This window comes from Silene latifolia, chromosome X, assembly GCF_048544455.1.
Source record: "Silene latifolia isolate original U9 population chromosome X, ASM4854445v1, whole genome shotgun sequence".
Lineage (NCBI taxonomy): Eukaryota > Viridiplantae > Streptophyta > Magnoliopsida > Caryophyllales > Caryophyllaceae > Silene > Silene latifolia.
Window position 1 is genome coordinate 158,891,918 of NC_133537.1, and position 16,006 is coordinate 158,907,923.

Here is a 16,006-nt window from a genome sequence, read left to right on the forward strand (position 1 = left end):
ATCTTTGTTAGAGGATCAGCAATAATATCATCTGTCCCAACCTTACAAATCTCTATTTCCTTCCTTTCAATGTAATCCCTAATCATGTGAAATATTATGGGTACATGTCTAAACTAGTTGCTAGACTTGGGTTCTTTAGCTTGAAAGATGGCCGCTCTATTATCACAATAAAGTGTGATAGGGACTACCCTTAGTCCTTCTAAGAATTGCCTAATCCATACAACTTCCTTGGCAGCTTCAGATGCTACAATGTACTCAGCCTCCGTTGTAGAATCCGCAACAACTGGTTCTTTAAAACCTCTCCAACTAACGACACCACCATTGATCATAAAAACAAAGCCAGCCTGGGACTTCAAATCGTCCCTATCAGTTTGGAAGCTTGAGTCGGTGTAACCCTTCACACTTAGCTCGGCATCACCTCCAAACACCAAGAATAAATCCTTAGTCCTTCTCATGTACTTAAGGATATTCTTGACGGCTACCCAGTGACTCTCACCTGGTTTGGCTTGATATCTACTTGTCATTCTTAAAGCAAATGAAACATCGGGATGAGTGTATATCATGGCATACATGATTGATCCAACAACGGAAGCATAAGGGATCAATTTCATGCGTTCAACATCTTCAGGCTCAGTGGGTGACTGAGACTTGCTCAAGGTGATTCCACTTCCCATTGGAATAAATCCTCTTTTGGAATTTCCCATGTTGAAACGTCGAAGAATCTTATCAACATAAGATTCTTGACTCAATGCCAACATCCTTTTTGATCTATCTCTATAGATTCGGATACCTAATATGCGTTGTGCTTCTCCTAAATCTTTCATCTGGAAATGATTTCCTAACCACCCTTTGACAGAGGTAAGCATAGGTATATCATTTCCAATGAGTAGTATGTCATCCACATACAAGATAAGGAAGTCGACATTGCTCCCACTGATCTTCATGTATAAACACGGTTCCTCGACACTTCGGGTGCAACCATTCTCTTTTATCACATGATTGAAACGATGATTCCAACTTCTTGAAGCTTGCTTAAGACCATAAATGGATAGCTTAAGTTTGCATACCTTGTTAGGATTTTTCGGATTCACAAAACCCTCCAGTTGTAACAAGTACACTTCCTCCTCTAAATACCCATTTAGGAAGGCGGTTTTAACATCCATTTGCCATATTTCATAATCATGAAATGCGGCAATCGCTAACATAATCCGAATTGATCTAAGCATAGCCACGGGGGAAAAAGTTTCATCATAGTGTAAATCATGAATTTGGGTGAAACCTTTTGCTACTAACCTTGCTTTGTAGACATCATCATGTCCTTTTATGCCATTCTTTATCTTAAAGATCCAATTGCATTGGAGAGGTTTTACTCCTTGAGGCAAATCAACTAAGTCCCAAACTTGATTTTCATGCATAGAATTTATTTCAGATTGCATGGCTTCTTGCCATAAACTTGGATTTGGGCTAGATATTACGGCTTTATAGGTTGCAGGTTCGTCACTTTGTAAAAGTAACACGTCTAAGTTGCCATCTTCCTCGATAATACCTATGTATCTATCAGGTTGGCGACTAACTCTCCCTGACCTCCTAGGTTCGGAAGGAACAACGTTCGGGTTAGACGAGGAAGGAACATCTTCTTACGTCCTCTCTTACGTTTGTGGCTCTTGAACTTCATCAAGTTCAAATTTCCTCCCATTCTGTCTCCTAGAAATAAACTCATTTTCTAGGAAGACAGCCTCACGAGCCACAAACACTTTGTTCTCATTACGGTTGTAGAAGTAAAAGCCATATGTTTCCTTTGGATAACCTACAAATGTACACTTTTGGGATCTTGGGGCTAGCTTATTGTCAGTTTTGACTTTGACATGAGCATCACAAGCCTAAATCTTTAGATAAGACAAATTAGGGATCTTCCCTTTCCACATCTCATATGGAGTCTTCTCAGTTGCATTAGTTGGGCAACGATTGAGTGAATGAACGGCCGTTTGGAGTGTAAATCCCCAAAAGAAATCAGGTAAATCAGAATGACTCATCATAGATCTAACCATATCAATTAAGGTTCGATTTCTCCTCTCGGCAACACCATTTAGTTGTGGCATACCAGGTGGAGTGAGTTGTGACAGAATGTCAGATCCCTTCAAGTGTGAATCAAATTCATTAATAAGATATTCACCACCACGATCGGATCAAAGTGCTTTAATCCTTTTGTTCAATTGGTTCTCTACTTCATTTTGAAATTCTTTGAATCTAACGAAAACTTCACTTTTAAACTTGATTAAGTTGACATACCCACATCTACTTAAGTCATCGGTAAAAGTGATGAAGTAGTTATAATTTCCTCTAGCGGTGATAGTCATTGGTCCATACACATCGTGAGCGTTTACTACTGAAGGGGTTACGGGTCATTTTGCCTAGAAGACATGATTCGCATGTACCAAATGATTGAAAATCAAATGATTTAGTTACACCAGTCGACGCTAGTCTTTTAATGCGCTTTTCATTTATGTGACCTAATCGACAATGCCAAATGTATGAATCATTTGGGTCACTTGTTTTGAGTCTTTTTGATTGCATGTTATAGATATCTTTGCTTGAGCTAGAAGTTTCAAGAACGTAAATGCCATTAATTGAAATGGCTTGGCCTATGACTATGTCATTCTTAGAAATTAAACAACAATTGTTCTTATTTGCAAAATAAAAATGCTCCATGGCAAACATGGCAACGGAAATGATGTTCTTAGATAAAGAAGGTACAAAATAACAATTATGTAAGTACAACTCAAAGCCATTAACTAAAACAAGTACATAAGTCCCCTTTGAAGTGGCGGCTACCCTAGCTCCATTTTCAAGTCGGAGATCCACATCACCCTTGTCAAGCTTTTGCACATTTCTAAGCCCCTGTAAATGATTACAAAGGTGAGAACCACATCCGGTATCCAATACCCATGTTGAGGAGGAAGTAAGATTTATATCGATAACAATGATTTCGGAAGAAATATTACCATTGCTAACTCCCAAAAAGATGCGGTAATCTTTCACCCAATGGCCCTTGCCATTACAATAAAGGCATACATTATTGGTAGTCCCACTAGCCATTGTACCCTTATGGTTCGATTTTGTTCTTTTCCTTTTCTTCCTCCTTTCATACATTCTCTTCTTAACGGCAAGCATTTTGCCAAAACTCCCACTAGCTTTATGATTTTTCCTTGCTTCCAAAGACAAGGATCCCATGGTATTAGTGAGGTTGTCTTCACAAGACTTCTACACTAAGTTGCTAGGTTTGATGGGAGGTGAGGAAGTGGTAATAAAGTTAAGGCTTCCATCGAAACCAACGCCAAATTGAATTTCTCTAGTCGTATCAAGGTTGTGAAGTGAGCATATATCGTCGAAGGATTCGTGACAAGATTCAATGGTGATCGTTGTTAAATAACTAGATGCATCCATAGCAGTATATTAAGATAACTACAAAACGGAGATGAAGGAAATAATTAACATTTATCGTTTTACTTGTAAACATTTTAACAAGGTTTTAAAAGTATGCATTTATATAATGACCTCGCACCTTAATTATATAAATGATTCCGAGATCTATCTTTACACAAACATGGGCACGGGAAACCGATACAACCCACACTTGCATAAATTTGGTGAATTAACTCTTTAATTGATTCTACCATAGAATTCTCGGTCGATGTATTTCATAAATTCCATCTCTAGCCCCGGAACATAAGACTAGTCTTTACATCCCGTTGAGTCCAACCAAATTTTGCGTGTACTCCACTTACCCAATGAAAAATGAAAGTACCACGAGGAACCGAATCTACCCCAAATGTCAAAGGGATTCATGAGTTCTACTATTTGGTAAGGCTAATCTCAATTTTTAAATATGTGTGAGGTCTTGTCGATTTATTATCTATCATCTTTAAGTGAACTAAGTCAATGAATACTCGATAATTATAATTGACAATAGTCGATAAAACGATTAAATATGCATGTGTAGTTATGGCAATTTGGCAATGCATGCAAACATATAAAGGAAGAAAATAAAGAAAACAAAATTAGTTTTATGGCCTATCCTAAAATAGAAAATCTTATATTCTATTATATAATCGGAAACCAACTCTTTTGGTCCCTTGAAACTTCATTTGACACGCCTCCCAAGGACAAACACCGTCTTGATCGGAACTCCTTTTCTAATGGCTCCGTCTTTAGGAAACTCCGGAATAACAAATAATAATAATAATAATAATAATAAGTACATTGTAATTCCTATTATACATTTGTAAAATAAAATCTAATACAAATGAAATAAAAGTGATGCGAGATCACATTATATTACAACCGAATCAATATTACCTTATATTGCAGGAATATCGATTAAACTAAGGCCATATTAAGAAAAATTACATAATTCCAAATTATATAAATAAAATATGACATTCATCAATGAAAAATGCAGCAATATAATATGTGTCAAACATGCCAATGATGTGCCAAATCACCCTATTTAAACTTATGTCGTAAATATAAACCGGTTTTATGGATATTCGCAATTTTAAATTAAAATTACACAATATATTACTAAAATCTAATTTTAGTCCAAGTTAATTATCCTAACCTTTTAGGACTCAAAAATTAGTCATCACTCAGTTTTTGACAACAATTCAACTTGATTGCTAATTTTTTACCTTAATATCATAACATTTTATGAAATAAATCCAAATTTAATTACAATAATTTCAAATTTGAATTTTAAATTTTTGAAAATTCTGGAAAATTTCCAAGATACTCATAATGTCAAAAATCTAGGTTAAAATTTTCGAATTTATTTCGAGAAAAATATAGTTGCTATTAATCGGTTTTATCTAATAAAACATCTAAACCATATGAAGATTACTCTAATCAATGTTCCAACTTTAGATCTGATTTTTGGAATAATAATGCAACCTAAAATAATTTTCTCATGCCATGTAATTTACTTTAGCTATTTTTGCTAAAATAGTCACCATTTATGTCATTTTTACACCTAAAAATTCATAAATCATGAAAAATGAATCAAGTTCATCTAAAATTTTATACACAGTGAGTAAAATTTGCATGTGACAACATATTAAAATTTTATGGCTTATTTTGAAGTTTAACTAAATTTAACCATTTTACCACCATTTATGTCATTTTTATCTGATAAAAATTATAAATCATGCAAAATGAATCAAATTTATACGAAATTTTACATACAATAAGTAAAATATACATGTGAGGTCATATAAAAAATTCAAGGTCAGAGACAAAGTTTAACTATTTTTAGCATTTTTATTACCATTTTATACATTTAAATGTAATAAAATTACTAAAAATCATTAAAATGAGCTAAAAAATTCATAAATCATCAAAATTACCTAAATTCATTTTAGTACCAGAATATATGACATGCAAAATAATTTCGTGGCTTATTCATATAAATCACAAATTTCAAGTTTTAATTTAGTCGGAAAAACTAAGCCGATTATGCATGCAACAACCAAAGCTCTTGATACCACTTGAAAGGATTCATTAACTAACCCTCAAAATTAAACTCTTTAATAATTTATCTAATTACTCATTAATTAAATATGATGATCATATGCGTGCATAACAAAATATAAAACAACGATAAGAAGAATGCTCCATACATAAGTGAAATCGGTTTAAGGGCACAAGTAAGAACTCCTTTCTTACTTGTTCTTGAGCTTAAATAATTGGATGATCCTCCTTGTCTCAATATTGTAAGATCATCCTTTCAATTGCACCAAGACAAACACTTAAATCTAATTAATATATTAACTAGATATATGAATTAGATACCTTAAAATTAATATAATATTATTTTATATTACTACATCTAGTAATTTTATAAATTAGATCTTGAACAAATTATTTTCAAAAACTTAATTTTAGAGAGATGGAGAGAAGTGAGTTATCAAAAAACTAAGAATGAATTAGAGTAAAATTAAAATGAGAACGTATTATCCTTTGTGAGGGGTGGGCGGGTTGGGTGAAGAGAAGGGGCCAATGCATGGCCTCTTCTTTATCCTTTTTGTCTTACCCAAAATATGTAGGGTTTAGACTTGTAAGAATAGGCAATGATTATCCATTTTAAAAAATTTAAAATAATTAATCAATCCATCCTAATACCCCATAGTTTCGGTCACTTTACATAATATGCACTACTACAGATACAACCTATAACAACGGTCAAAAACCGTTGTTATATAAAAAAGCGGACGTTGTTAAAGCGTCCGTTGTAAAAGGTTTTAACAACGGTTGGTTTTCTTAAGGAAACCGTTGTGAAAAATATTAACAACGGTTTTAAGTATAAAAACCCGTTGTGGAAAGTGTGACTCAATTTTGGGGGGGAAAGTTATAACAACGGGTTGTTTGTAAATAACCGTTGTTGTTTTTTCTTAAAAAAAAAAAAAAAAAAAAATTAAATATTACTCCTAGCTATAAATATTAAAGCATCCTTTACTAACATATTAAAGCATCCTTTACCAACATTCATTAATTGAAACAACATGGCAATGAACCCTAATTTTATCAACAACGAAGAATGGCTTACACAAACGATTGAAGATGATGGGAAGGTTCTCGCCTGGAGCTTCCGCCGATCAACACCCATTAATCAAAGCATCCCTTGAACATCAACGGAATTATTGGATTAAGAGGCGTGAAGCAGTCCGGCTTGTCAACAAAGCCTCATCATCATCATCATCATCATCATCATCATCATCTTCATACCCTCGTCACTGTTGTTACGCAACTTGGTGTAGCTGAGAGATATGTTGAGTTGTACTCTTCCAACCTTATCTCCACATGCAAGTCGTGTCCTTGCATATATTCAATCTGTTATTGCAAAATATGAAGCCAATGACCCGGAAGTTAGCGGTATACCAGAGTGGCGTGATTGGTGGCAGGTTGAGAAGCGCTTTTTACGCTTAACCGGGGTTGTTCCGGCTTATTATACATCTTTTGATTTCTGATAATTCTTTGTAATGTATTTGGTTTAAAATTAAATGAAATGATCATTTTGAAAGTGTTGAGTTATGCTTGTTTGATTTGCTTCCATTTTTTCAACTCCATAGATCTATCAGTCATCATCAAGATCTGATTATGGCACAACTTCCTAACATATATGGCACAACTTCCTAACATATATATTAATTAAAAAACAACTCAACCCACACATTAGTATAAATACATTGCATTATCTCAACTAACATGCATTTCCATTATCTCAATATATTCTCCAAACCCTAATCGCTAAAACATGCTCGATCCGTTGAAGGACGCCAAAGAAGATGGAAATGAAATAATTAGAAACACATACATGGAAATGAAATAATTAGCAGAGATCTTTGAACGGAACCTAATGGTCGATAAAAACACATACATTGAAATGAAATAATTAGAACAATAAAATAATGACGATGAAACAAACCTGATAATTACAGAACGTACGTAAAGAGACGATGAAATCAACAGTGACGGCGAGAAGATAAAGCGACGATGAGAAAGAGAGAAAGAGACGATGAGAAAGTGTGTGTTTTGTGTTTGTGTTTGGGCTTTCTTTGGGTTTGTGTTTGTGTATTAAGGTTTGTGTTTTGTGGCTGCAGCAGACTTGTGTTTGTGTGGTTTATAGTATGGAAGGTATTGACAACGGTTATTAAACAACAACCGTTGTGAAATATGTTTTAACAACGGTTATAAAAAACACCCGTTGTGAAATAAGTTTTAACAACGGGTTTCAAAAATAACCGTTGTGATTACTTTTCACTAACTTTGCGCCAATTTTGCGCCAAATTATTAACAACGGTTGTTCATGTGTGACCCGTTGTTAAAACGAATAACAACGGTTTTTATAACCATACCCGTTGTAATTGATTTTAGTAAAATTCGCGCCATACATTCTACAACGTCTATTGTGATTTTCGTGAATATTCGTTGTTAAAGGGGCGTTGTAGTTGCCTGGATTTGTAGTAGTGATGGAGTCCATTTTATTTTTGTCAATTGTCACTTTGTCATATAATGTGTGGATGTGACATATAGCATGTTATTAATTATATTAATGCATACTTAACAATTAAATATCATTACATATATTAATTTAATTATATACAATAATTGACTAGTAATTCCCAATTACATGTAAATAAAATGGTCCATGTTAATAAAATCTACAACATATTGCAATTATAATTAACTGTTCATTCCTAATTTAATTATTTCATAAACAAAATTTTAGTAATATAACATCTTAATTACTAAAACGAATCTCATTTAATCGAATTACAATAAGATTCATATTCTTACTCACATTCGCGAATTGTTCTATTTTAAGGAATCAATTAATCTGTATCATTATACAATTAACTAATTTTATCATTTAAGGGAATTGTCCTTTAGGTGTGACCTTAAAGGATCAACTGATCACCACCGTCAAACGACAGTAATGTCAAACTCTAGTCAACCAATCATTACCGATTTAATGTTTATCAGTTGATGTATAAAATGAATCATCCCTTTATGTATTCTTATTATGATTTTTAATAATATGATCGCACTATTGTCGACAACACATACTCCAACAATCTCCCACTTGTCCGAGACAAGTGTGCGTCACCAATTCTCTTGTCCTATTACTATCTCCCACTAAATGCAGGGTGTCTTGCAGGTCATTCTTGCAAGTGATCATATCTAGAGTGGTTCCCTCGATCTGGAGAGTAACTGTCTGACCGGAATTATCTACCATAGATAACTTCCGAGCATGGCCACGCATATTCAGTTCACTACTCCTCGAGTGGGCCTGAGATCATTAAATAACCCTGACAAGGGGGTGGCCAATTCCTATCGCACTATTCCCTTTGTTTTGCCACAGCTCATTATGACCCAAAATATGTCCATTACACCTCATTTACGAATATCATAGAGCATAATTTAAAGTCACTCAGAAACTGTGCCAACTTGGGCGAATAGTATTTAGTCAAAGAATTGACTCTAAAGAATACTATAGTAGCTCTCGCCACGACCAGACTATATGAATTACCAGAACTCTAAAAGCAGTCACTACCCGACAAAGTGTCTCTTACAATCTGTCTATGTGATCGACTAGTCATCTCGTATGATCCTATGGCACTTGAACTTGCCATCAATCGATTAACAATCTAGTCACTTAAAGACGTCACCTCATACAAGTAACTAGGGGCAATTACTATGTTTAATCCAGTTCAGTTTAATAGGGTTCAATATTGTCTCAACAACCTATTTGGATAAAACAAAGTAATAGAATAATCATAAAATAAAAGAGTTTAAAAAGAAACCTAACGATTCAGGTGAAACCATTCTCTTTTATCACATGATTGAAACGATGATTCCAACTTCTTGATGCTTGCTTAAGACCATAAATGGATCACTGAAGTTTGCATACCTTGTTAGGATTTTTCGGATTCACAAAACCCTCCGGTTGTAACATGTACACTTCCTCCTCTAAATACCTATTTAGGAAGGCAGTTTTGACATCCATTTGTCATATTTCATAATCATTAAATGCGGCAATCACTAACAAAATCCGAATTGATCTAAGCATGGCCACGGGGGCAAAAGTTTCATCATAGTGTAAACCATGAATTTGGGTGAAACCTTTTGCCACTAACCTTGTTTTGTAGACATCATCATGTCCTTCTATGCCATTCTTTATCTTAAAGATCCATTTGCATTTGAGAGGTTTTACACCTTGTGGCAAATCAACCAAGTCCCAAACTTGATTTTCATGCATAGAATTTATTTCGGATTACATGGCTTCTTGCCATAAAGTTGAATTTGGACTAGAGATTGTTGCTTTGTAGGTTGCAGGTTCGTCACTTTATAAAAGTAACACGTCTAAGTTGCCATCTTCCTTGATAATACCTATGTATCTATCAGGTTGGCGACTGACTCTCCCTGACCTCCTAGGTTCGGAAGGAACAACGTTCGGGTTAGAAGAGGAAGGAACATCTTCTTGCGTCCTCTCTTCCGGTTGTGGCTCTTGAACTTCATCAAGTTCAAATTTCCTCCCACTCTGTCTCCTAGAAATAAACTCATTTTCTAGGAAGACAGCCTCACAAGCCACAAACACTTTGTTCTCGTTATAGTTGTAGAAGTAAAAGCCATATGTTTCCTTTGGATAACCTACAAATATACACTTTTGGGATCTTGGGGCTAGCTTATTGTCAGTTTTGACTTTGACATGAGCATCACAACCCCAAATCTTTAGGTAAGACAAATTAGGGATCTTTCCTTTCCACATCTTATATAGTGTCTTCTCAGTTGCTTTAATTAGTTGGGCTACGATTGAGTGAATGAACGGCCGTTTGGAGTGCAAATCCCCAAAAGGAATCAGGTAAATCAGAATGACTCATCATAGATCTAACCATATCAATTAAGGTTCGATTTCTCCTCTCGGCAACACCATTTAGTTGTGGCGTACCAGGTGGAGTGAGTTGTGACACAATGCCACATCCCTTCAAGTGTGAATCAAATTTATTACTAAGATGTTCACCATCACGATCGGATCAAAATGCTTTAATCCTTTTGTTCAATTGGTTCTTTACTTCATTTTGAAATTCTTTGAATTTAACGAAAACATCACTTTTAAACTTGATTAAGTAGACATGCCCATATCTACTTATGTCATCGGTAAAAGTGACGAAGTAGTCATAATTTCCTCTAGCGGTGATAGTCATTGGTCTATACACATCGGTATGTATTAGACCCAATAAATCAATTGCTCGTGAGCCTTTACTACTAAAGGGGTTAGGAGTCATTTTGCCTAGAAGACATGATTCGCATGTACCAAATGATTGAAAATCAAATTATTTTAATTACACCAGTCGACACTAGTCTTTTAATGCGCTTTTCATTTATGTGACCTAATCGACAATGCCAAATGTATGAATCATTTGGGTCACTTGTTTTGAGTATTTTTGATTGCATGTTATAAATATCTTTGCTTGAGCTAGAAGTTTCAAGAACGTAAATGCCATTAATTGAAATGGCTTGCCCTATGACCATGTCATTCTTAGAAATTAAACAACAATTGTTCTTAATTGCAAAGGAAAAATGCTCCATGTCAAACATGGCAACGGAAATGATGTTCTTAGATAAAGAAGGTACAAAATAACAATTATGTATGTACAACTCAAAGCCATTAGCTAAAACAAGTACATAAGTCCCCTTTGAGTGGCGGCTACCCTAGCTCCATTTCCAAGTCGAAGATCCACATCACCCTTGTCAAGCTTTTCCACATTTCTAAGCCCCTGTAAATGATTACAAAGTTGAAAACCACATCCGGTATCTAATTGGTATCAGAGCATAGAATGTTGCATGCATAATCGATTTATAGTTTTTTCGAGTTATAGTAACTTAAATAAAACTAAAAATTTGTGATTTATTAGATAATGTCGCGAAATCATTTTGCATGTTATATATTCTGGTCCTAAAATGTATTTAGGTCATTTTGATGATTTATGGAATTTTATTGCTCACTTTTATAATTGATTGGATAATAATAACATTTTAATGAGTAAAAAGGTTATTTAACATTTGGGCACTCATTACTCAGTCTGATGGGTTTTGGGTCACTTGGAATCACACTTATAATATCAAGCAGGGAGATTTCTGGACTCTGCAGAAGAAAAGTAATCATTCTGAGAGTTGGAGAAGTATCTGCAGTCGGGATGACTTATTGGTTATTGCGGGATCCGGTGATAATGCTACGGGGTTCTTTGCAGTTTGTGTCAAGAGGGGGAAGCTCCAGCTTCACCTGTTATATAATCATTTCAGGCAGCGTGGAAATAAATTGAGTTGGGCTAAGGTTGCTTGAAATCGGGCTCTATTGCCTAAGCATAGTTTCTTCCTGGTCATGGCTATGCAAAGGAAACTGGCTACTATTGATAAGTTGAATGCTAGGGGATTGTGCATGGTTAATCGCTGCATGTTATGCAAGATGGATAATGAATGCCACAAGCATTTGTTCTTTCAATGCAGATATTCTGCTCTGATATGGGGGCAAATTCTCCATTGGTTGAATATGCAATATAGAAATGTCAAAATGAATAAGGAAATGCACTGGATTGCTAGTAGAAGAACCTGCAAACATTGGAAGGCTAGATGGTACATCAGTTGTTTGGGTGCTACTGTCTACTGCATTTGGGAAGAGCGCATTACAAGGATTTTTTCTGGACATAAGCATCAGGTTGATTATGTAGTGAAACGAATCCAATATTTAGTTAGAGTACGCTTATTATATGTAACTCACCCCTCTAAAGAGGGTGAGATTGTAGTTGCTCTAGACGGATAGTAGCTGTGAAAACTTGTGGTTATTCTTTTGTAAGATTGGCCATCTTTCCCTATATGGAGGAATAATATGGCTTGCTTTTCTTGAAAAAAAAAAAAAAAAAGCCACATTATTTGGTCAAACGTAAACAATTCACAAGGATATCACCTATGTAAGGTGAACATGTTCATCCAAACACAACACAACTAACATAACCGCGAGATAAGTGTATACACCCAATATTAGGACGAGTATTGACAATATAAGGGTAAAAGCAAGCCACTCAGTCGAGTGTAGGCGGCCACTCGGTCGAGTGCATGGTGCACTTGGTCGAGTGTCACCTGGGGCAGAATGTTTTCATTCTCAACTCTATTCCAAACTTCCCTATTTCATCCCATAAATGCTAATAGACTCCGATGGTGACTAACGCACCATTAAATAACCGAATTTAAGCATAACTCTTGGCCCTATGGCCATCATCATTACCCAATTAAGATAGAACATCCGAGACACACTAGCGACACAAACATACTATTTCATAATTCTTTTCGCGACCATTCTATTTTGTCCCTATACCCAGCGACGATATCACCATACCGTCATTAACAACCACAATAATCACGTCGGTAGCCGCTACACTTATACTATCTCATGGACATGGCACTAACCACTCATTACTCTCAAGGAATAATACAACATCATCGCCCGTTAATTGGGCACTACCATAAGATCACTATGTATACCACGAACGCTTTACTTGACGATTGGGAGGCAACTTTACCACAACATCTACACTATCACCGATAGGACAAAATCTCACCAACTACTCTCACTTGTCATGCATGCATACTTAAATTAAACGGTTACCTTATATAGCATTAATGATCAACTAGCTTAACAACACAATAACCGCTCCCCGAAAACCGACTTTCCAAGGACGACCATCAATTACCATATCACACGTGTACACTAACTTTCAAATAGTCTCGTCATTTACTTCTTACTGTAGCTTTTACTAGACATATTGTACCCTCAAATCTCATTGATCACCTCAAATTCCATCTAATAACCTCTTATATTCCTATTTCATACATTCTTCTTACCATCTTTCAATTTTCGTCAATCCTTGAATTCAATTTACATATTCCCACAACTATGAACAACCTAAATTATCACTTTAGTCTACCCTTAGGTATCTCAATTACTTTCTCACTATTCCACCATTCAAATCTCATTTATTTATCACCCAAATTTCCAAGCCATATACAATGATAATATCTCTTAACATGCAATACAAACCTCACTCACTATCCATAAGCTCAGTTAATCAACAAATGTCCGGCCTAGATCACACGTCACTCATTATCCATAAATTACCTCACACGATTCTCTTACTCAATTCAAGACTCCTTACGTAGGCTAAGTCACCTTCTTGTATTCCTAATTTTCGATAAATCACATACAAAATCACGCCCAGCTTCTCCTTTTAATCTACTAAAGACACTCATAACTTTGGATCACCAAAATAATAGCTCCTTAATCACAAAACAACACTACTTAGCATGAAAGATTGCTTCTTCAAAAGTCAATAGTCATGTTACGTTCTCATATCTCTAAATTTATACTCTACATTGGTAACATATGCTTATAAACACCCACTTCCATTCACTATTCTTTTACTCGCAATGCTTTCATCACTATTTAACCAATTCCAATTTAATCTCTAGCACATCATACATGTAACTCTCTACTTGGCTTAAATCCACATCCATTGAGCAACTTACCATAACCCATGTCTCCCGCTCCTAACTCTCAAGATACTCTTGTAATACCACGGTTTTCGGAGTCTAGTATACTCGGCCGAAAAGGGCTAACTCGGCCGAGTAGTGCGTCGTGTGTTTCTGGTAAAGCTACTGTCCAGTAATACTCGGACGAGTATGGTAATACTCGACCGAGTAAGGGTACTCGACCGAGTATGCTCAATACTCGACCGAGTATCCCGTCTGACAGGTTAAATTCCGCGGTTTGGTTAAGGTGATTAGAGATCATATAAATTATGCTTTTACAGTTTCTAAATCATTTTACCAAAAACCTAACAACGTTCATCTCTCTCTAATCACCCTAATCACTCTCAAGGCTAATTGATCGATCAAAAGTCTACACTTCCGTCTCTTATCTCGATTCCTTTGGTAAGTCTCTAGTTCTTTGTAATTAGCTAATAGGTTGTCTTTTAGGGTTTGGGCCTAATTATTGTTTTGGGTTAATTTGGGGGTTTAGGGTTTGGTCATCATATGTGTGTTGATTGTTGATTATCATTGTTGTAGGTGACGATGTGGTATTTGTTATGCATTTGGATGATTGATTGGAGTGTAGCGGGTTGCGAAAAGGTGGGGTTTCCCTACTCGGTTATTGTTTAATTGTTATAAGACTATTTGGTAATTGTGTACGATTGATTATCTGTTGATCAGTGTTAGAGTGTTGGAGTTGGTGTGGTTGTGGTGATCGTTGTTGAGTGGAGTCACTTGCGGGAGTAGCTTCACGCCCTAGTTTTGCCCTCTGTGTAACCCGCCACAGGATTACCTGTTGCGATGAGTAATCTGGCAGGGCTACACACTTCGGTGTGTAGTCAGTTACTATGTGAGATCGGGAGTTTGGAGGTCGATGATGATCAGCTGGTTGCCTTTTTGTACTTGTTTTATTCTGATTATGCAGTAACTGACCCCGTTGTTGTTTGGTAAAATCTATGGTGATCCATTCGGGGATGGTGAGCATATTTTGATAGGTGATGATGATCACTAGCTATGGGGCCATCGTGGGGAGTCATCACTCGAGTCTAGCTTCCGCTGTCAAGAGATATAGCATTTAGTCTTAGTTGTTGAACTTTCGTAGTAGAACTTTGGTTTTGGATTTGGATCATGTAAACTTTAATTAATTATACTTTAATAATTGTGTTTTGGGTTGGTAACTTTGATATACTAACCTCGGGCAACCGAGATGGTGACAGTCTCTCCTACTAGGGTGGTCCTGGTAAGAAACCTTGGTATGTGGGGGTGTCACAAAGTGGTATCAGAGCGACAATTCTGGAACCTAAAACCAATGAACCCAATGAATGTAGAGAGTCTAAATAAAATGAACCCGGGGAGAGTTGTTTGGAGCTACCACAAGGACTTGGGAGACGTTCCGAAGTCGCATTGAGGCCCTTACGATCTCAAGTCGGTCACATGGGGAAGTCTTAGGAACTATTATATGTTAAGTCATGTCTGTGTGATACCTATAACTTGCATCTTGTGAAGTTGTTGGAACATGGTAAAATATGAAATGTGAATTGGGAATTGGGAATTCGTATACGATAGATCTTGAGTAAGAAATATGTTGAGCATGTTACCTGTTTAATACGCGGCTTTCAAAAGGGTAGTCGTACATGTGCATATGATTATGATGGGGTTAATGTTTGGTTTGTTGGTAGTAGCATGTGATTAAGGTCATGCGTCTGTATATGTGAATGTCATGTTTAATTTTCATGTGGGTATGATAAAAGTTCAACAATGTACTAATTTGTTTTTTTTGGTATTGAGCTGCTATTGTTTGCCTTATTCATATTTAAGTTGTTTTGTTAAGAAAAATTGATTTGTATGAAAACCGATTATGGAAGGGTTG